The sequence below is a fragment of the Artemia franciscana genome, chromosome 5 (assembly GCF_032884065.1).
Source record: "Artemia franciscana chromosome 5, ASM3288406v1, whole genome shotgun sequence".
Taxonomy (NCBI): Eukaryota; Metazoa; Arthropoda; class Branchiopoda; order Anostraca; family Artemiidae; genus Artemia; species Artemia franciscana.
This window is the reverse complement of record NC_088867.1, coordinates 33,408,332-33,431,029: the sequence shown is the minus strand read 5'-3', so window position 1 is coordinate 33,431,029 and position 22,698 is coordinate 33,408,332. Positions and strand designations below refer to the sequence as shown.

At 32.5% G+C, this 22,698-nt stretch overlaps 1 protein-coding gene across 4 annotated transcripts in view; it reads right to left on the bottom strand.

Annotated features, from left to right (window-relative positions):
• LOC136027295 (protein trachealess-like) overlaps window positions 1-22,698 on the bottom strand; it is a 166,898-nt gene that overhangs the window by 79,969 nt on the left and 64,231 nt on the right. The gene's annotated exons all lie outside the window — the stretch shown is intronic.

Below are 22,698 nucleotides of genomic sequence, written 5' to 3'. Positions count from 1 at the left end.
GAAACAACTATTTCCAATTTAATCTGGTCTGGTCCCTGATACGCCTGCCAAATCTCATCGTCATAGTTTATCTGGAAGGGCCTAAACTAGTAAAACCGGCGCCGACAGAAAGACAAACCGACAGAATTCGCAGTCGCTATATGTCAATTGGTTAATACCAAGTGCCATAAACACCATATCCCTACCTAAGAATTTTCAATTACAGAGAGCATGAAAGGTTCTAGTGAAAATTATACAATACAGGCACTTTTCTATAATTATATGTGTCTCAATTAAAAAAAAAGCTACTTAAAAAGTGCTGGTTTATGAAATAAAAATTTGGTCTAAGTTACCAAGTAGCAGGATGAAAGTGAATGCTTCACTTGATGCCTTTTTATTCACAAGTGAAATTACATCTTTTTTTTACAATAAAAAAACTCATGCCAGATTTGCCCTCCGTGTCTTAAAGTATCACTTTCAAAAATCAGCAAACTTATTAACAAACTTATAAACTTATTATGTAAACTTACATGATTCTATTACTAAGAAACATTACTTTTACTTATAAGTTACTAAAAGAATTACCATCAGGTGTTTGAGTAGGCAACTATGTGAAAAGCAATGGATTTTTAATCTACTCCTTTCAAATACAGTCGGTTGTGTTAAAACTATTTCTACAAACTATTTAATAATTGCCCATTGTAGCTAGTATAGCAGAGAATACTTTCGATCCTTATAAATCCACGTCATCTGTTTTTTTTATATAGAATAGATGGCGTGTAAAAACAAATCAGAATCAACAGCTAATAGAGAAAAAACAGGAGAAAGACTATCCCATAAATATATTACCAAACACCAAATAATACCCACAAAATAACGTCAGAAATATTTCTCAAAAAACATTTAATGGCTAAATCCGATTGTTCTCCTCGGCCCAAATATAAAATTTTTCACATACAATTCTAACATCTACCAAGTTACATGGTTACGAATGTTGCTTAGGCTCTATTTTGCTTTATTTGGCAGATACGAGAAGCATCAATTTCGTCATATCACATATAATAAAGCGTTGTCAGGCAAAACGTCTTTGTCAAGACGACAGTTTTTGCCGGTATGATTTTATTACTAGTTAATGCCTGAACTCCCAACGTCCCAAGTGAGTTTCTCTACTCAAATTGCCAAAAGAATTCTTAAATGGTTTGTGCACCTCCTTTCAATGCTACAAAGAAAATTTTCGTAATAGATCATTTCTTCGATCATTTAACCCACGTTTGTCTTCCCTAAGGGGTTAAATTTAATTAACGGAGGCATCCGTATGACTAACAAAAAAAAATTCAATAAGAACCCTTCTTAGCAGTGCGTCCGAAGGAAAAGGTTCCAAGCCTTCCATGCTATTCACAGACCAATAGGAGCACAATTCAAAGTATTCAAAGACCATCAAGTAAGATTTTTTTTACACCGTTTTCTGCAGAGAAAAATGAGAAAAGGTCCGAAATATAACCGTGACACAGAAGATTGCGTTTTTCGCCAAAGGCAGGTTGTCAATGCATACAATGGGAATACATCATAAGAAAGGACTTGAAGAAAATTGGAACTACATGAGAAAAGGCAAGTAGTGAAACCCTAAATTGCTTGGGGCTAAGGAAGACTCTGTACCACATGAGTTGACCTCAGGCGGCTTGGTGGTTAGATGAGTTGTTAGTAGTATTAATAGCATGTTTTGTACTTTTGGACTACATACTGGATGACAAGAATACCATAATATTTATTTACCCTAGGTACAAAAATCAATGTCGATTTTACTCGATTGTTTTCATCCACATTGATATTTACAAAAATGGTGCTTGTATAATATACCCACTACCTAATATTTTTTTAATATATTTCCCTGACGTCCAATCCTAATGAAATATACCAAAGTAAGATAAAAAAAATAATACTTTAAAAATAAATTTGGGCTATATATTTGCACATTAGGGGGGAGGGGGATAAAGTATAGCGGGTCTGCATACCTAATGTGTTAGGTACAATTATTCTGCATATTAAGTAGTAAGAATTGCTTTACAACTTTACACCATCCAAATACTTTCCCCTCCCCCCTAATGTGCAAATATGTTGTTCAAATTATATATTTTCCATCTATTCTGTCACCTCCCTTTGTTATGTCTCACGCTAAGCTGAAATAAACTAGCGAAAAAAAACGGTTCTATAATGCGTCAGTGAATAAACAACTTGAGCAGTAGGGGGTCTATCATACTAGTACCACCAAAATTTTGCCACAAGTTTTCGAACAAAAGAAAAATTTACAAATACAGAAGAACGACTTGACTATATGCATAGTTAGTTGGTTTTCATTATCCATTCAAGTTTATGTCTATGACTAATTTATTAAAAAGAATAGAAAACCATGTATTAGAATAATTTCTGTCTTTTCAGATACTAACAGGAATATTGAACTATTTTTTTATTTTTTTTTAGTCATGACTTGATGCAACTCGGGCTTAGTCTGAATTAACATACTTTAAAACCTATTTGTTTATTTGTGTAAAAATTAATTCTAATATGGAAAATCTAGTCCTAATTATTTTTTTTTTATGTTGTTATTATCATCAAAACATTCGTCAAAAATCAGAAAAACCATCATCAAAAAACTTTCATTAAAAATAAAAGTTTTTTATTCATGGCGGACTTTCAGTGTAAATTAATTTTCTTTAAAAAGTATTTATCTATTCTTGAAAAAATTGCATGAAAATGTAAAAGATCTATTCTTGAGTATTTTTTTGCTGTTTTAATATTGCTAATTTTCATTACAAAATTTTCCATCATAAGTCAGAAAATAATTAAGTATGTCCATTTGAAAAAGACTGCACTATTAGTTTTTTTTACCAATTAATAGTACTTACTAGTTTTCCACATTCTTGCATTAATGAAAACAAAATTAAAAAAAATAGCTTGTGCCATTCATTGGCTAATCATTAAGGAATTTAATTGAGTTTTTTTTCTATGAGCAGACAGCTTTTCTTTTTTTTAAGCAAATACCCCAGGAGTCAGCGTTAATCTTTCTCATTCAGTTGTAATTATTTCTGATTTTAGTTCGAGTTAAATGTATCTTAGATAGTCGTTAAGGAATATTCAGAAAGTAGGTTATATTTTCTGCTTTTGTTAAACCGACATAACAGTTATTTACAAGTGTAAATCATCTATTTCAAGAGTTATTTGCACTAGGAGAGCCATCTTTCCCAAAGATTACGTAAATCTTTCTGAAAACAATTGGAAAAGACACATTCTAAGATTAAAAATGTTCCAGATTTTTGAAAAAGAATAATAATATTTATCCAGGACAAATTACTAATATAGTCTATTATGCTGATTTCTAAAGTTTTTAACACTTTTCCCAGAATGTATGAATTTGTTACAGTGATGTTATGAATTTATTACAGTGAAAACTCAACAGCCAAAACAAAATTATCACTTATAATGGATATGCGCTAAAAAATTTCTATTCCTTTTTTAATTAAAGATAAGAATATACATCAAAATATGCCCGTAAAGAATTAAAAAAATGTGTTCAATATGAATTCCCGTAGCGAAAAAGAAAACACAATTCGTATAAAATTTAAAAAATAAAATTTTGCTTCAAGGCTAAACTGCCTTTTTTTGTTCATTTAGAAAACCTGCCCGCACTGACTTCATGGAAAAGGTAATTATTTAATAAGTTGACTAAAAATCGCTACAAAGAAAAAGAAAAGAAGAATGAAGGACGAATCTCCCGTAAATTAGCCGCTCATTACAGTCTTGACCCTTCTGAATCCGACTGACCTAAGAAACTGTCCAATTATGGTTAACAAACGTCACCTACTAACGGCAGACTTAGTCAGCAATCCAAGAAACACGTCGGTGTCCAAGATAGCGTCCATAGATAGCAAGATTCATTACTTATATCTATAGTAAAATGTTTTAGAATAAGAAAGGGGCACTTCAAGGCCTAGTTGTATATCAAATTACCGGACAAATATGCACAATTAGCATAACAATATTGAAAACTAGCATTTAAGATTTTAACACAGTTGGATGGATGATTCTACAAATATTCTTATAGAATATGCTTTGTCACTGATATGTGCGTACAGAAAAGCAAACAATGAAAGGACAAGATCTTGTTGAAGTGTTTAACATTGATAGAAAAATTAATACTGTAAAAGCAACGACAACTATTTTGGTTTGTCTATATATACGGTCTGGATAACTTTGACTAAAAGACGGATGTTCGTTTTTCTTCTCTTTACCATTTACATTTAGTACTTTCCTTACATTTTCGATATATGACCATTGTCTTACTACTGAGCATGAGGAATATGGTTTTAAACTTAAGAAAAATACATTGGAAACTGGTGATTTAAATAGCGCTGCCACAAAAGTACCAACAATTTGGAGGGAGGATATGTCAATTTAGAAAGATCGAACATCATAGGCAGCGCAATAGCGCTGACTAAGTAAAGAGCGATGTCGGCACAATGCAGTATCAAAAGAGTTGTCGGAGAAACCTTGAAAAGGGTTCATTCGATTGGAAATTAAAAAGCTAGTTCTCCTTTTAAGAGTTGAAAATGATTGGAGGGCAACTAACCCCCTCCCACGCTCACCATTTCCCCAAACACATCCAATCAAAATTTTGAGATAGCCATTTTGTTCAGCGTAGTTAAAAGTTCCGGAAATTATGTCTTTGAGGATGACAATCCCCCCCCCAAAGCCCTCAGGGCAAGGGTTTTAAGTTATGACCCTGGAACATATAAGATTTTTATAGAAAGAGTGATCGTGTGGACTTCAGATGGGGGCTCATTGGATTGGTAACCAGAAGTTCTAGTATCTTAAATAAGACTCAGAGCGATCGGAGGGTGGATACTCCCCCTCCCACACACCTTGCATTTCCCCGTAATGTATCTGATAGAACTTTGGAGATTGCCACCTGTTGTCGTAAAAACTTCAAAGAAGGCTCATTCGATTGGAAATTGAAGGGGCTAAAGCCCCTTAATTGTAAAAAATGATTAGAGGGCAACAAAGCCCCCTACCAAGCCCACAATTTTCTCAAACACATCCAATTCAAATTTTAGGTGGTCAATTTACTCGGCGTAGTTAATAGGTCTGGATATTATCTTTGAGGATGACAATCCCCTCCATAGCTCTCAGGGCAAGGGTAGTAAGTTATGCCCTGGGAGTACATAAGATTTTTATAGAAAGGACGGTCGTATAGACTTTGAAAAGGACTCATTGGATTGATAATCAGAAGTTCTATTGCCCTTTTTAAGATTCAAAGTGGTGGGATGGGCGGATACCCAACTCCCACCTTATATTTTCCCGAAATGCATCTGATAGAAATTTTGAGATAGCCATTTGTTGTCGTAAAAACTTCGAAAAAGACTCATTTGATCGGAAATTGAAAGGGACTTTTTTAATATTTAAGGGGATCATTGGATTGGAAATCAGGTGTTTTAAAGCTCTTTTTTAAGAGTCAAAGTGATCGGGGGCAATCGCCTCCCCTACGTCGTATTTTCCACAAATTTATCCAATAAAATTTTGAGATAGCCATTTGTTCAAAGAGTCCATAGATCATATATTAAGGACTTTGGGATGGACAGAATCTCCCAGAATCGAAGGTAGAAATTGTATGTTATGCCTCAAGGTATATAAGTTTCTATGGAAGGGGTGGTCGTGTTAACTTTAGAAGAAGCTCATTGGATTTGAAATGTGTAAGTCTAGTTCCTTGATAAGAGTCAAACATTATAGAGAGCAGCCAGCCCCCTCCCTGGCATCCTCTTTTTCCAAAACGCATTCAAGTGAAATTGTGAGATACCCATTTTGTTATCAATAGTCCAAAAATCATATAAAAATGTCTTTAGAACCTATTGACAAGCGTTGTAAGTTATGCCCGTGGCATATAAAGTTTTAATGGAACGGGTAGTCGTATAAGCTTTCGATCAGATAGAGTTCATTTGACTGGAATTTGGAAGTTTTAGTGCCCTTTTTAAGAGTTACAAGTGAATGTACGGCACTCAGCCCCTCCTCAAGCCTATCATTCCCCAAAACTTTTCTGATCGAAATTTAAAGAGAGCTATTTTGTTCAGCATTGTTGAAAGGTCAATTAATTATGTCCATAGGGATTTCAGCCCCCCCACAGTCCTCAGGACAAGGGCTGTAAGTTAGGGTGGTCGCTCATTGTTTACACATAGTATATGTTATATACACGTTATCAATACGGATTGTCAAAAGGGTGCAATTATAATTTTAGTTCGTTTTGAATTCAACATGTAAATAGCAACCTGACATTTATAGAAACAAACGGAAAAGATCCAAATTATTATTTATTCCATGAAAAAGACTATGTAAATAAAAAAACGAAGCAGAAATTTATTTAAAAAGCTTTTTCCACAAAACCAGTTTTTCAAAGAAAGGGTAAGAGTTCAATTAAGGCGAGAGTGAGCAGAAATAAAGTGAAATACCAAATAATCCTCCAAGCGAAAAACTACCAAAAATCCCTATCAATAAATAAATGAAACTCAAAACGAACAGAAATTCCAATAAATAGCCAAGTCAAACTCAAAAGGAACAAAAATTAACGTGTGCAGGGCTGAAAACCCACATGCCTTCTCAAGACCAGAACATATTTTGCGCTTTGGGTTTTAATGCTTTTAAACAATATTTTTTATTTTAAGGGGTAGGCCAAACTGCCCCCCCCCCTGGTTGCAGCTTTTCTTGTGATTTCTTTCTGTTTTTCAGCACAAAAATTACCTCGGCCACTTTATTTGAATATTAAAATTATCCTTGTCTACTTAATTTAGCTAGAATTTAGCTTCAAATCTGTTTTTTTTTTTATGCATCAGAAGCTTGAATATTGTAAATTAGATGAAAAAAATGGATGAAAAACAATGTTAAGTAAAAAATTGCATTCCTAACTCAAGCTATAGCAGCAAAAACTATTCTCTGCTCAAAAGATACTTCGCTTATCTTTTTATTTTCACTCTGGATGTAAATCAGTTTTCCCCTCATTTTAAAAGCAATGTCACCAAGAAACTTACTTTCTGAAGCACGTGTTTCTAATGGCCGTAGTGTTTACATATTGCCCGATTATGGGCCAGTTCAGTGGGCCCCCAGACGGAGAAAATGAAAAAGTTTCAGATTGGATTCATTTCATGCGGTTGTTCCAGTAACCCTTTAACGCCACTGTTGTACTCCCAGCTGACTGCGGATCAAATTAAAGGTATCATCCTAATTCGACACAGTAATAAATAAAAGTGTCAATTTTGTAAATAAGGGGATTAATAAACGAGCACTGTTGTCAGACAACAATATTAAAGCTGTTTACCGATAACAAGCTCTAAAATGAGTTCAATTAATTTTTCGCTCAAACTAAAAGACATTTTTTTTTTTTTTTTAAGCGGTTTCGTAGACCATACCAAGCGTTCTTCATCATTACGTAAAACCAAAACGATGCAAGCTGCCTTTGAAAAACCATGATCAGGGTTGCCACCGAGTAAAAATAAAAATCACTAGAAATTTATTGATTTTTCTGTTTGATTTAGTGATTTTCTTCAATAACCTAGTGATTTATGTGTTGATGTAGTGATTTTTTGTTTAGGCAATGTAAAAAATCACTTGAAATAGTGATAAATCAATAGGGGGTGACAACCCTGACCATAATTTAGTCTATAGTGCCACATAAAACAAAATGTTTATTTTGGATTGAATGATAGATATAAGTGGCAGCGAGGGTTAGAGAATACTTGGCTGCATCCGTTCGGCCTTTAACTGACCAAATTAAGTGACCAAAGTCCAAACATTCTTGATAAATGATTTAATTTAGTGTTTCGTCAAAGCATTTCATTAGGCTATGTCCATTTGTCGGTTTTACTGGAATTTAATTTAGGGTTTGAGGCATATATTGTCAAAAGCGCCGAATATGCCGTGTGTGTGTTGGTCTATCTAGCTGCTCCATGTCCCTACTTGCTCAAATGTACTCTTCCGTACTTCAAACAAGTGCAGAAGGTGCACCGGCAAAGTCTTACCCAGTCTGGCTTGTAACCATATAAGTAGACTTATAGGTGAAACCTCTGGTTCACCACTCTTAGGGCTACTACAGTAACATATTGAAAAGGACCCTAACTATTAGCTGTACGATAGGTATGTACGCGTATTTTTTTTTGTAGGGTGGAGTGCAACACCGAAAAAAATCGATAATTTGAATATGAAGTGACCGAAAAATTCAACAAATTTAGGATTTCGGGTGGTGGGCCCTGAGCCCCTTCCCCCACTCTGCCGAACGGTATTAATTATAACACTTTTTTCCGTTAAAAATGGAAGGACAATCGTCATCCATTTTATTCATCATATGTTAGTTTCGCGAATCTCGGAAGTTTCATTCATTTGCTTAAGTAAGTATTCTCTTTATAGGGCTAAGGCCCCCTCCCTCTCTCAAAAAGCTTGATTCACTACTGAGAAAGTTGAATTCCCAAGAAAATCTTGGTTGATTGCGGGAAATCTAGTTTTTGGGTGACAAGGTAATTCAAGGTATTTAGATGATGGAAAAGAAAGGACACTACTATTACCACAAAATTTGAAAGATACAACTTTCACTCTAAAAGAATTTTGCGAAATAATTTATTTTCAAAACTAAGAAAAGTTGAAGAATTCCATTAGAAGTAAATCTTTGTCAGAAGTACACAAAGGAGAGGCAATAACTAAGATACAAAGAGACAGAGTTCAAAATGGGCTTCCTTTTGTGGATATGTAAATTACTGAAAACCTGACACATGATAGTTCTGTACGCAGAGAAATGAATTTATTTCAGACCTAGATCAGATTGTTCTGTAAACTTAACCAAACTCTATGCATAAGTAAGGAGGCCTGGGGATCAAAGATGTTTTCTTTATACGGGAAACTAATCATTGGGGACATGTAAGTCATCTGTTACTGTTTTAGTTTAATCATAAAATTTACTCGAAAGGCTAGTGTCACCTTCCTGGAGGAAAATTAAGGAAAAGCCAGAACAAGAGTTCCAAAAGACCATTATTAGCCTGTAGGGATACTTGAAAATATTTTGCCGGGATTTTTGTCTGGGGGGTGGTGGTTATATAAAACTTTACAAAACACATCAAATATTTGTTTATAAATCTTTAGGCTGTTTGGTACCGTGTGTTTTAGTTTTTTTTTTTGCTGATTTTTTACAATTTTTCAGATGTTTCCATTAAAGATGCTCTTTTTTCTGGTATCTTTTTTGGAAAAATTGAAGAAAAGGCAACAAATTCCTTCCTCCTTGAATTTGAAAAATATATTTTATCCTCTCCCAAATTTTTGGTTGATTGAAGTCACTGGGGTTAACCACCTCCCATACATGAAAAATAAATATTAGTGTTTCAAACAGTTCGTATTAACGAACTGTAAGTAATGAGTGAAACAGCTCAATAGTAACCGAAACTTTAAAAAACAGAGTTTTGATAACAATAAATGCATCAAAGAATTGAATTTTTATGCTGATTCAAAATATATAAAGTTCATCAACCTAACCTGCCCCTTCCCCCGGCATTATTTGGAAAAAAGTTCAAAAATTAAACAAAACAACTAGTTTTTTTCAACTGAAAATAAGAAGCAACATTAAAACTTAAAGCCAACAGAAATGATTCTCTATATGAGGGGGGCCACCCCTTCCTTTTTCCTCGTCCTTTACGCTAAAGTTTGACTTCTTGTTCAGATTCTTTAGGAAAGATTACTCAAACAAAAGAGACGTTGATTTGAACGAGAAGTATTAAAAAATAACTTCGAAAAAAAACTGAAAAATAACTTCGGAAAAAACTGACGCAAATACTCAAATACAGCTATAAGCAATTTTTGTCCACTCGTAAGGATTTGATCGTTTTAGAGTCCAAAATCAAAAGAGGGTAATTGCATGATTAATATGCTGTTTGATTACCACCGAGGTTGGTAATTAAGAGCTTTTGAAGTTCTGATCGTAAAGAATTAACACCCACTACCAACATTTTCTTTTTATTTCCTTGGTTTATGCTCGAGTGACAAATTTTCATTTCTACACAGTTAGGATAATGTATAGCACGAAGGCTTAACTAACACAAGAACATATCGAATTTTGTATAAGATCAAACATTGAAGATTTTTCGTAAGTGCGAACACGCCACTCAAAGAAAAATAAGAATTAGGTCTGACAGGTATTCGTAGTTCACATCAATGCGAAAAATACAAAAGCAACAAAAAAAAGTTAATGTGAGAAGACAAACATCCAATTCTTACATTAGAGCAAGCATGTAGGCTGTTCCTATTTCATGAACCAGGAAGTCTCGCTGAAAAAAGCAAAACGCCATCCCCCCAAACGATATGACTCACACAAGAACAAAATGTTTCGGTAATTCATTAAAGAATACTTGTATTCAAAATCATTTTTTGTTTAATCAATAAAATGCAACAATTATGTCAGTAAAAAAAATAATTTAAATTGAAAACTTTTTCTATTCTCTGTCTTTAGTACTGTACTAAAAATTTCATATTCGTACAAAATTATCATATTATTTTGGGATCAGAGAGCAACAGGGGGCAATTATACATTGTGGCTTTATTCAAGAAAAAAAACCTTGTGCTTATTCCTTTTTTACAAAAAGCTGAAATAAGCAGAGGAATATTTTCAAGAAAGGGGAAAAAATCTGGTTCAAGAGCAAGGAAATTTTGGCGGAATTTTAAGAAGAACTTCGACTTTCACGAACATTTCGGTGATATACAAATTTGATTTGGGTGAAAAGCGATGATACTCGAGAAACTTTTGGAAATTCAGGGAAATTGACTTATTCTGGAGAAGATAGTAAATTTTCAGGGATTTTTTTTTCCAAAAGACTGGGAATTTTTGAAGTATTGAATCACATGTTTCAACCATTGAGTTCAATAGGTTTCTACATCCTTGCTAAATGAAAGTGAGCAGAAACCAGTAGCCATGACTACTAAATGTACCATTCCATAGTATTGAATACACAATAGAATTGTTGAAAGATACATCAACTTAATTATTGCAAACAAGTGCATATTTAGATTAGAAGAAGTCAGCCGTCTCATTACCATACTCTAAAAAATGGACTGCTTTTTAATGTTAAACTAAATATCAGCTACTATTCATAAGCTGAAAAGAATTAAGATCTGAGCTAATAATTCTTAATCACAGGTTGAAGGGATTCAGTATTAACATAATTCGACTATTATAGTCTGTTGAAGGTAAAGTGTAAATTCTTTAGCCTGTTTTAAATTAGTGAACCAATGGATGTTGGAAATTTTCATATATTTCATGTACCATGATGTTTTTAATAATATTGTAGCTGATGTCATTGTAGATTATTAGTTTGAGTGGTCAGATGATATATCATTAGTCAATGCGACAGTCCCCTTATCGATATAAAATGGAGAGAACTAGGATTCAAGAAAAAGTGTTCTTTAATGCTTCCTAAAAATCAAAACGCAAGAAAGTGCATTTTGATTTTTAGGAAAAATTAAGAACTATAGTTCGATTAATATATTTTCATCTCTTTCAAGTTCTGATTCCTTCGCACCGAACTGCAATATTGGAAGTAAATGAATGGATATCAGTCATTTCTTATTCTGTAAAAAATTCTTAAATTATCAGTAGACTATCAACTTATCTTTTGCGAGACCTAGCATCAGCATCAGGAACGCCAGTTTTAAAAATGGACAAGGTTCGTGCTCAAGGGCGTATCCTAGATTGCGTTCAGGGGGGGGCATTTATTTAGGGAGGTGTCTTGCAAAAATCTTTACAAAACACACCAACATTTTTTATATGCATTTTTGTTGCTTTTTTACGAGTTAAGCGAAATTTTTGGGGAGGGGGTTCCAACCCGGAAACACCCATCCTGGATACAGCCTTGCTCGTACTACTCTAGGACACTAAATCGTCTTTTTTTTTCTCTCAAGGGCTTTCCTGGCACTACAGTATGAGACCCCCTTAAAAATAAAATACATAGCTTTAGTTCGTTTGCTTATATGGAGTTTTCTTATTCAAAAGTATTTACTTTTCCCTATTGCATTAACCAAATATAGATATTAATAAGCGTAATTAGGAAGAGGAAAGTTCTATTAAATTTCCTCATTCAATAGTTAAATCAAGTTTTCCTCAGATTTTACAGCTAATGAGCGAAGGTCTCCTAATGATAACAAACCTGTGGATGACTATCTCTGTGTTTTAGTGTAATTTGCCACGGGAGGAGTATATTATCCTGTCTTTGTTTTATCTTAAGTAGTAATTATAGTCTACCTAAGCTGAATTGGCCCTCTAATTGTAAAATTAGCATAAAAAACACATCTCCCAAAACCTTGACGGAAAGGCCTCAAAAACTGTGTACAAACTATAATAAATATAAGAAGTAAAATTATTCCAGAGATTTAGTACTTTCTCACAAATTCTTCGTAAGACATTTAGTACTTTTTAACAAAAGATGTACAATATAGAACTCTTATGGCTTGGAACTTTATGCTATGGATAAAGTACTGTTTTACATACTAAATATCCAGTTTAATAACAGTATTCATATATTTTTCCACAGAGCATAAAAGTTAAAGCATGTATTTTTTAAAAGTGTGCATGTATATATATATATATATATATATATATATATATATATATATATATATATATATATATATATATATATATATATATATCTATATATATAAAAATAAGTTGTCTGTGTGTGGATCTGTGGATGGATCAGGTGACGTCACCTGAAAAAACTGGATCAGGTGACAAAACTGAAAACTGAAAAAAACTAAAAAAAGGCAAAAACTACAAAAAAAACTAAAAACTAATAAAAAAAATAAAAAAGCTAAAAAACTAAAAAAACTAAAAAAGGCAAAAACTACAAAAAAAACTAAAAACTAATAAAAAAGCTAATAAACTAAAAAAACTAAAAAAAGGCAAAAACTACAAAAAAACTAAAAACTAATAAAAAAAATAAAAAAGCTAAAAAACTAAAAAAACTAAAAAAACTAAAAAAAGGTAAAAAACTAAAAAAACTAAAAACTAAAAAAACTAAAAAAAAGGAAAAAACTGAAAAATAAGCTAAAATAAAGGTAAAAACCAATAAAAAACTAAAAAAAAACTGAAAAAACTAAAAAAAGGCAAAAACTACAAAAAAAACTAAAAACTAATAAAAAAAGTAAAAAAGCTAAAAAGCTAAAAAAACTAAAAAAACTAAAAAAAGGTAAAAAACTAAAAAAAATAAAAAATAAAAAAAAATAAAAAAAGGAAAAAACTGAAAAATAAGCTAAAATAAAGGTAAAAACCAATAAAAAACTAAAAAGAAAAAAAGGAAAAAACTAAAAAAAATTTTCATCTAAAAAACTAAAAAAAACTAAAAAAGGTAAAAACTAAAAGAACTAAAAAAGAAAAAAATAAATGACGACACTCAAAGAGAAAGCGACCAGGACAAAAGGAATGTTCGATTAGCAATCAACAAAGCACCGGGACACAGGGAGTATAAATGACGACCAGGACATAAGTAAAAAAAAAAACTAACAAAACTAAAAAGAAGGTAAAAAACTACAAAAAAAAGAAAAAAAACTAAAAACTAATAAAAAAACTAAAAAATCTAAAAATCTAAATAAACTAAAAAAGAAAAAAAAGGAAAAAAATAAAGGAGAAAAACAAAACTAAAAAACGAATGTATATACAGACCGGGACACCGGGATACAAATGACGACCGGGACACAGGGAATATAAATGACGACCGGGACACAGGGACACAACTACAACGGGGACACCGGGGGAAACAGGGGGATATAAATGACGACCGGGACACCGGGACAGGGAATGGTCGATTAGCAATCACCATCAACAAAGCTCATGGGCAATCATTAGAATCATGAGGTATAGATCTGAATACAGATTGTTTTCCCATGGACCATTATATGTTGCATGTTCAAGAGTCGGTAAACCTGACAATCTATTTATATGCAAAGACAATGGGACAGCAAAGAATGTTGTATATTCGCAAGTTTTACGTAGTTAAAACCATATATATATATATATATATATATATATATATATATATATATATATATATATATATATATATATATATATATATATATATATATATATATATATATATATATATATATATATATATATATATATATATATATATATATATATATATATATATATATATATATATATATATATATATATATATATATATATATATATATATATATATATATATATATATATATATCTATATTCACAGGTGGGACATAGGGACACAACTACAATGGCGCGTAACTATTATGGCGCGTAACGACTTAAGCGCGCGGGGGGGCTTGGGGGGGCGCGAAGCGCCCCCACCAACTAGGTGTTGGGGTGGCGCGAAGCGCCACCCCAACAGCTAGTATATATATATATATAAGTTGTCTGTGGGTCTGTCGAGTGACGTCATGTCATCATGTCGTCATGAAGTTAGTTGTCGTCATGTTTGTTATGACGATGACGTCATTAAAGGTATGGTTCGAACCTTGGCTAGGTAAAAACTACGAAAAAAATCTAAAAAGAAAAATCTAAAAAAAAAAAATAAAAAAACTAAAAAAAAGGTAAAAACTACAAAAAAAAACTAAAAAGAAAAAAAAAACTAAAAACTAATAAAAAAACCAAAAAAGCTAAAAAACTAAAAAAAAAAACTAAAAAAGAATGAAAAATAAAAAAGGAAAAAAACTGAAAAATAAAGGAGAAAAATAAAACTAAAAAAAATAAAAATAAAAATAAAAAAAACTAAAAAGGTAAAAACTACAAAAAAAACTAAAAAGAAAAAAGAAAAAAAAACTAAGAAAACTAAAAAATAAGGTAAAAACCAAAAAAAAAACTAAAAAGAAAAAAAAGGAGAACAACACAAAAATTTATTTCACCATATACCAATTCAAAAACGAATGTATATACAGACCGGGACACCGGGACACAAATGACGACCGGGACACAGGGACACAACTACAACGGGGACGCCGGGGGGCACAGGGGGATATATAAATGACGACGGAGACACAGGGAATGTTTGATTAGCAATCACCATCAACAAAGCTCAAGGGCAATCATTAGAATCATGAGGTATAGATCTGAATACAGATTGTTTTTCCCATGGACAATTATATGTTGCATGTTCAAGAGTCGGTAAACCTGACAATCTATTTATGTGCACAGACAATGGGACAGCGAAGAATGTTGTATATTCTCAAGTTTTATGTAGTTAAAAACATATATATATATATATATATATATATATATATATATATATATATATATATATATATATATATATATATATATATATATATATATATATATTCACAGGTGGGACACAGGGACACAACTACTATGGCGCGTAACTAATATGGCGCGTAACGACTTACGCGCGCGGGGGGGCTTGGGGGGTGGGCGCGAAGCGCCCCCACCAACTAGGTGTTGGGGTGGCGCGAAGCACCACCCAACAACTAGTATATATATCTATATCTATATAAAAATAAGTTGTTTGTGTGTTATGTCTGTTACACAATGTCTGTTACGCCAGATTATATCTTCTATATATATAAAAATAAGTTGTATTTATTTTTGTGTTGAGGGTTTGCATATGACGTCTGAAAAATAAAGAAGAAAAAGAAAACGAACTAAAATGTAAAAACTGGGAATTGCATAAATATTTCGAAATATTTTGACAATAGATTAAAGTAATTCGAAAACCTTGAAACAGATACTTAAATATTGAGGTTTATTATAAATTGTTGACCTTCAGCAAGCTTGGCACGTGAAGAGGAATTTTTAGTATAGATCTTAAAATGACAGAAGAAACAGCCGAGGAAGCTGCTCAAATAGTTAATTCAAAGAGAAATTTTAGTATAAATCCTTCAATGGCAGAAGAAACAGCAGAGGAATCTGCTCAAAGAGTTAATGCCAAAAGGCTTGCGGCTAAAGAACGCAAAACCGCGCAGTTAGATGAAAATCCACCTGGACAGCGAGAGTCAAAACGTATCAAAACTGAAAATGATAGCGATGATGATTGGGTTTGGGATTTTGACTTGGATAAGGTCATCAATGCCTACCAGATTTTAGTTAAAAAAACAAAGGTTCGGCGATATGTATTTCATAGTGACGCTGAAAAATAAAGAAGAAAAAGAAAACTGAAAAAAGAAAAATGGTAAAAAATTAAAAAAAAAACTAAAAAAAACTAAAAAATTAAAAAATTAAAAAAAGAAAAAACCTAAAAATAAAAAATGTAAAAAAAATAAAAAAGGTAAAAAACAAAAAAGAAAAAAAAACTAAAAAAAGCTAAAAAACTAAAAAAAAGAAAAAACTAAAAAAAAACTGGGAATTGCACAAATATTTCAATATATTTTGACAATAGATTAAAGTAATTCGAAAACCTTAAAACAGAAACCCAAAATTTTGAGGTTTATTATAAATTGCTGGAGCTTTAGCATGCATGGCACGTAAAGATTTTTCCAAGTGTCAATGTTAGAATGAACATTGACAAATTGAAGAAAAAAAATCAATAAAAAGAAGAAACTATAAAAAGAAAAAGTAAAAAAGAAAAAAACTAGGAAAAGAAAAAACTAAAAAAGAAAAAAAACTAAAAAGAAACTGTATCTATATATATATATATATATATATATATATATATATATATATATATATATATATATATATAAATTTGCAATTTGATGCAAATGTTTTATGATAAATTGATTGTCAGTTGTCTATATTTCTTCGGTTACATGTCACTATCTTCAAAGAGGAATGAATTGAACATTCCTTCAGTCTGATATAGTATATTTTTGACTGTTTGATTCTTTTTCAGTTGACTCGACATTTGCTGCTATAACCTAGAAAAATTATGCTATGCTTCATTTTCCTTATTAAAAGGCTCATTATGACCTTAAAAAAATGCCATCAAAGTAAAGTTTCGCACTTCTGTAAAATTATACTTCTGAAAAATAAAAACTATGACTCTTTCACGAGTCCATCAAGCAGTTCATAGTAACAAGCTGTAAAGGAGTGACTCAGCCAAACAGTAATCGAAGCTCCAAAAAAAAGGAATTTTGATAACAATTAATACATCAAAATAATTGGACTTTTATGTAGATTCCAAATATATGAAATTCATTAAATTTAATGTTACCCATCACGAGCCTGAAAAAATTCACCTGATTTTGAAAAAGAGGAGAGACACCCCCGAAAAGTCAAATAATTTTAGTGAGACTTACACCATCAGATCCAGCACATAAGAGAACCCTATTTTAAAGGCTTCAAACTCCTCTCTACAAGAATATGAACATGAAAACTTACAATGAACAGAAAATGTTTTGTATTCGAGGGGACTACCCCTTCCTGAATCCCGCTCCTTATGCTAAAATTTGAATTTTTGGCCCAACTCTGTAAGAACGACTCTTGAAAGACAAGTGTCGTTAAATTGGAACAAGAAGTTTTTTAAAACACTAAGAAAGTTTATTGTAATGAGCGAAGGGTCGAGAGGGGGGCAGCCCCCCTAATATAAAAAATAATTTTTGTTCTTTTCGCTTTCATTGTTGATCCTTACTTTCAGTTGAAAAAACTTGCCTTTTTTTTTTATTTAATAACACTCTGAACCTATGATGAACAATCATAGGCTGACGTCTATCTCATAGCCAACTACGAGTGGCTATGCAGTAAGAGGACAGTTTATTCCTAAGCAATATATATATATATATATATATATATATATATATATATATATATATATATATATACTTAGGTTGCACAAACGGAGGCACAAAACGCTCAACTATCTATGGAGGAAATAAACCGAGGGTCGAGGGGACTTGGGTCTATCTCTCCAAGAAACCTTGAAGTTTTCAGTTAGTTTTCTATATTTTCTGTGTAGCTCATTTATCCGCGGTTCGTTTTAAATGTATCCCTCTCTAGAATAATTGGCCTCCTCTGAAATGAATTAATGCACACGAACCTATTTAAGCCCGTAAATAGTGGGACGCCGGTTTCAAATCATAGAACATTAATTCAGTTTCTTCGTTTGATTTGTCAAGTATCAGCTTTGATTCTTCATTGTCCAGATGAGAGTTAAAGGGAACACTTAGTTTATCTACAATGTTCCTATTCGCAAATATTTTATTTTCCTTGACACAGCAAGTCCTCTTGGAGCTCGTGCATTTCGAATACCACTTAAAAAGTGACTATGAAGATTGTTGATATTCCCCCCAAGAAATAAACCCTTGACTGAACCGGAAGTTCGATTTGTCTTCTTCAGGAAAAATGTACCTTCACCGTAGTATACAGTGCAAAGACTGAATTCGCCAGAATAGAAAATAGAAGAGGTTCTATGTACAAGACCGGTTAATTAAAAGGCATATTGACGCAAAACGACCAGAGGATAAATAGAAAATTTTGAATACAAATTTGTGACCATTCAGGTATGGTAGGGCGATCTATCCTTTTTTCAACTAGTATATTAATTAAGACATTCTTCTCCTCTGCAAAAGGAATACGCATTGTGTCCAAATTTCAACCAACTGAACAATAAAAAATAGAAACGTACCTACTACTACAAAGTTTATTAATAGGATAGGTTTTGGCAAAGGAAAATACTTTAAGTGTAGAAATTTGAAAATACTTGTTTTTTGTGGAAAAAAAATAAAAAGGGAATTATCAGCCTAAATTGATGCTTTTTTAATCCTTGGTAGATTCTGTAATATAACAAGAATTAACAAAACTACAAACAAGGAAATGAAGGAAAGTGTAAAGAGCGAGGTACAGACAAGGGGGTAACCCCTTGTCAGTACCTCGCTCTTTACACTAAAGCTTAAATATACGTAATATACGTATACGTAATAAAAACATGAGAATACAGAAGTTCGTTACGTAAGCTAATTGGTAAGTTACGTATATCTTTGACTAATAAAAACATTCTCAAAAAATCAAAAGTTCTAGTTGCCTTTTTAAGTAACCAAAAAATCGGAGGGCAACTAGGCCTTCTCCCCGCTCCTTTTTTTCTCAAAATCATTCGATCAAAACTATGAGAAAGCCATTTAGCCAAAAAAAAATATGCAAATTTTGTTTTAATTATTCATCTGCAGAGCCAAAATCAAAACATGCGTTAATTCAAAACGTTCAGAAATTAAATAAAACAATTTTTTTAATGGAAAGTAAGGAGCGACATTAAAACTTAAAACGAACAGAAATTACTTCGTATATGAAAGGGACTGCTTCCTCATCAACGCCCCGCTCTTTACGCTAAAGTATTTTACTGTTTTAAAAGGTAGAGTTAAGAGAAAGAGTCAAACTTTAGTTATTTCTGTGCGTTTTAAGTTTTAATGTCGCTCCTTACTTTCCGTTAAAAAAACATGTTTTTTTTATTTAATTTGAAATTAAGAACGAAGGTCAGGTCTATTTTATGACCTGTTTTCTTTCTAAATTAGACTCTGAAATTTCCATCCAATATGAAATGGACATGTATCCTTTCCCTTAATTTTCCTACTAGTAAAATTCTTCTGTGATTTTCTAAGCCGAAATTCCCAAAGTCGCTCTTAAAACTGGAATCTTGTAGCCGTATCAAAATACTCTTACATGGTAAGGTGTGAAGGGCAAGATGATATTTTGAATATTGTAAATTGTTGATGATTGTGAAAAAATAAGCGGACCAATCATAATTAATCGGGTATTGGCACCGATCTTGCCTAGAATCAATTAATGTCTTCAGTTGTTTATAACTTTATTACAGCGGGGTCAATTGGGGAAGGAATATAAGGGCTTTTGCCCGCCTCCGGAATGTTTACCCCCCTATAGACTTTGAAAATCCCCTTTTGGGTATTATTTTTACAGACAATACTTTTATCGGCATTAAGAGTCCTATGTTTTCCTTACATTACTTTTCTCTCTCTGGTTTTGCAACCACTGTATTCCCCTTTTATAGTGATTCCGGTGTGTTCTAAATGGCTAGACCGATACAATTCGTATTGTATTTGATTTTAGCAACGAAATGTTGTCAGTAAAAAAAATTATTTACTTTAAAAAAAAGTACTTCAATTAAATGAACTTCTAATCGCACGGCCACCAGGCCTGGTCAATGTTCTTTTATTCTTGATATGCTGTTTATAACAGATTCAATCACTGATATCATATTTCTATGAAAACAAAATCTGCATTTAGTAATTCTGTGCAGAACAGAATCTCATTAAGCAAAAAATGTATACATAAGAGTTCCATTTAAATGTCTATATTCAGCCCCACAAAGCTACAAGTTTGGATTAGTCTCCCATTTCGCCACTGCCACCAAAAATTGTAAAATATTTTGAATAAGATTAAATACTTCGCAGCAGATAATGAGAAGAAAACTCATTTTTATTTGGCCAAAACTCAATCTATTATGTTTAAGACATGAAATTTGTTTTTTCTTGCATACATTAATCGTGAATGTTGTGTAAGTTACGAGAGATTTATTCATGTATAAAGAGACATCTATTATTTTTGTTTGGAAGGTCACCGAAAAAGAAAATTCAGGGTGGAAATGTTTCATGGTTCCGAGTTTAAAGAAATAAAGGAGCAAAATCATCAAGCTGATAGCTGCTTATATCATTTCTTTTCCTTTTCAAATTATTTTCATTTGCACACCCTTTTTTTCTTTTTTACGAATTAAATAAAAAACTAATTTTTTAACTGAAAATGAGGAGCAACATTAAAACTTAAAACGAACAGAAATTAATCCGTATATGAAAGGGGCTGTTTCCTCCTCAAGGCCCCGCACTATACACTGAAGTTCGACTCTTCCTCTCAACTCTACTTAAAAAAAAAACAAAAAAAAACTTTAGCGTGAAGAGTGGGGCGTTGAGGAGGGAACAGCCCCTTTCATATACGGATTAATTTCTGTTCGTTTTAAGCTTTATTGTCACTCCTTATTTTCATTTCAAAAAACTTGTTTTTCTTAAATTAATTTCTGAACGTTTTTGAATTAATACATGTTACATGTTTTGATTTTGGATATCCGCACATGAATAATTAAAACGAAATCTGCATAGTATTATCTTTTTGGCTAAATGGCTTTCTCATAGTTTTGATCGGATAATTTTGAGAAAAAAGGAACAAGGGAGGAGGCCCAGTTGACCTCCAATTTTTTGGTTACTTAAAAACGCAACTACAACTTTAAATTTTTTACGAGCGTTTTTATTAGTAAAAAATATACATAAGTTACGAATTGACTTACGTAACAAACTTATATATTCGTATGTTTTTATTACGTATATGAGGAGATTTGACCCCTCGTCAATACCTCGCTCTTTACACTAAAGCTTAAATTTTGTCCCGATTCCTTAAGAATGACCTCTGAATCACAAAGGCCGTAGAAAAAAATAGTTGAAATGCTAAAAATACTTTAGCGTAAAGAGCAAGGTATTAAGGAGGAGGACTAACACCATTATGTACGTAATAATATCTCTTCGTTTTAAGTTTTAATGCTGCTCCTTATTTCCAGTTGAAAAAAACTTTTTTTATTTATTTTCTTATCCTTTTTTTAAATAATGCTAGAAAATCCTGCGCTTCCTTCATGGGAATTCTCTTCCATCATGAAAAATTCCTTCCTGGAAAGATCCCCCAGTGTAACCCCCTCCCCTAGACCCCTCCTTCCCCAACCAAAAAAATCCTTCTGAAAACGTCTGTACGCTTCCCAACAACCATTACTATATGTAAACACTGGTCAAAGTATGTAACTTGCAGCCCCTTGCACGGGAACTGTGGGGGAGTAAGTCGTCCCCAAAGACTTGGTTATTAGATTTTTCAACTATACTGAATAAAATGGCTATCTCAGAATTTTGATCCGGTGACTTTGGGGAAAAAATGAGGGTGGGATCAATTTTTTGATCACTTAAAAAGGGCACTAGAACTTTTAATTTCCGTCAGAATGAGCCCTCTAGCGACATTCTAGGACCACTGGGTCGATACAATCACCCCTGGGGAAAAAAATAACAAACAAACAAATAAACACGCATCCGTGATCTGGTCTTCTGGCAAAAAATGCAAAATTCTACATTTTTGTAGATAGGAGCTTGAAACTTCTTTAGTAGGGTTCTCTGATACGCTGAATTTGATGGTGTGATTTCTTTAAGATTCCATTACTTTTAGGAGGTGTCTTTCTCTATTTTCTAAAATGAGGCAAATTTTCTCAGGCTCGTAACTTTTGATGGATAAGACTAAACTTGATAAAACTTATATATTCAAAATCAGCATTAAAATGCGGTTCTTTTGATGTAACTATTGGTATCAAAATTCCATTTTTTAGAGTTTCAGTTACTATTGAGCCGGGTCGCTCCTTACTACAGTTCGTTACCACGAACTGTTAGATTCAAGTTTTGTAAGAGACCTTGTTTTCTCAGTTACAATATTTCATAAGGTACTTTGAAAAGAAGCAGTTAATACACAGTTACGTAATTTCGTCAAATTATGGGGGAGGATAAAGTTGGAGCCAATTTTCCCAAATTAAGTAAAAATGACAGTGGAAACTAAAAATGATCCATATATTACCATAAAGGAAAGATATACTAAGGAAAACTGACCTCTTTCTCTGGATACCTGAATTATGCAGACTTATCTTAGTATTAATAAGATTTTTTGAAGAAACCAGATTTCAGATGAGAGAGGGG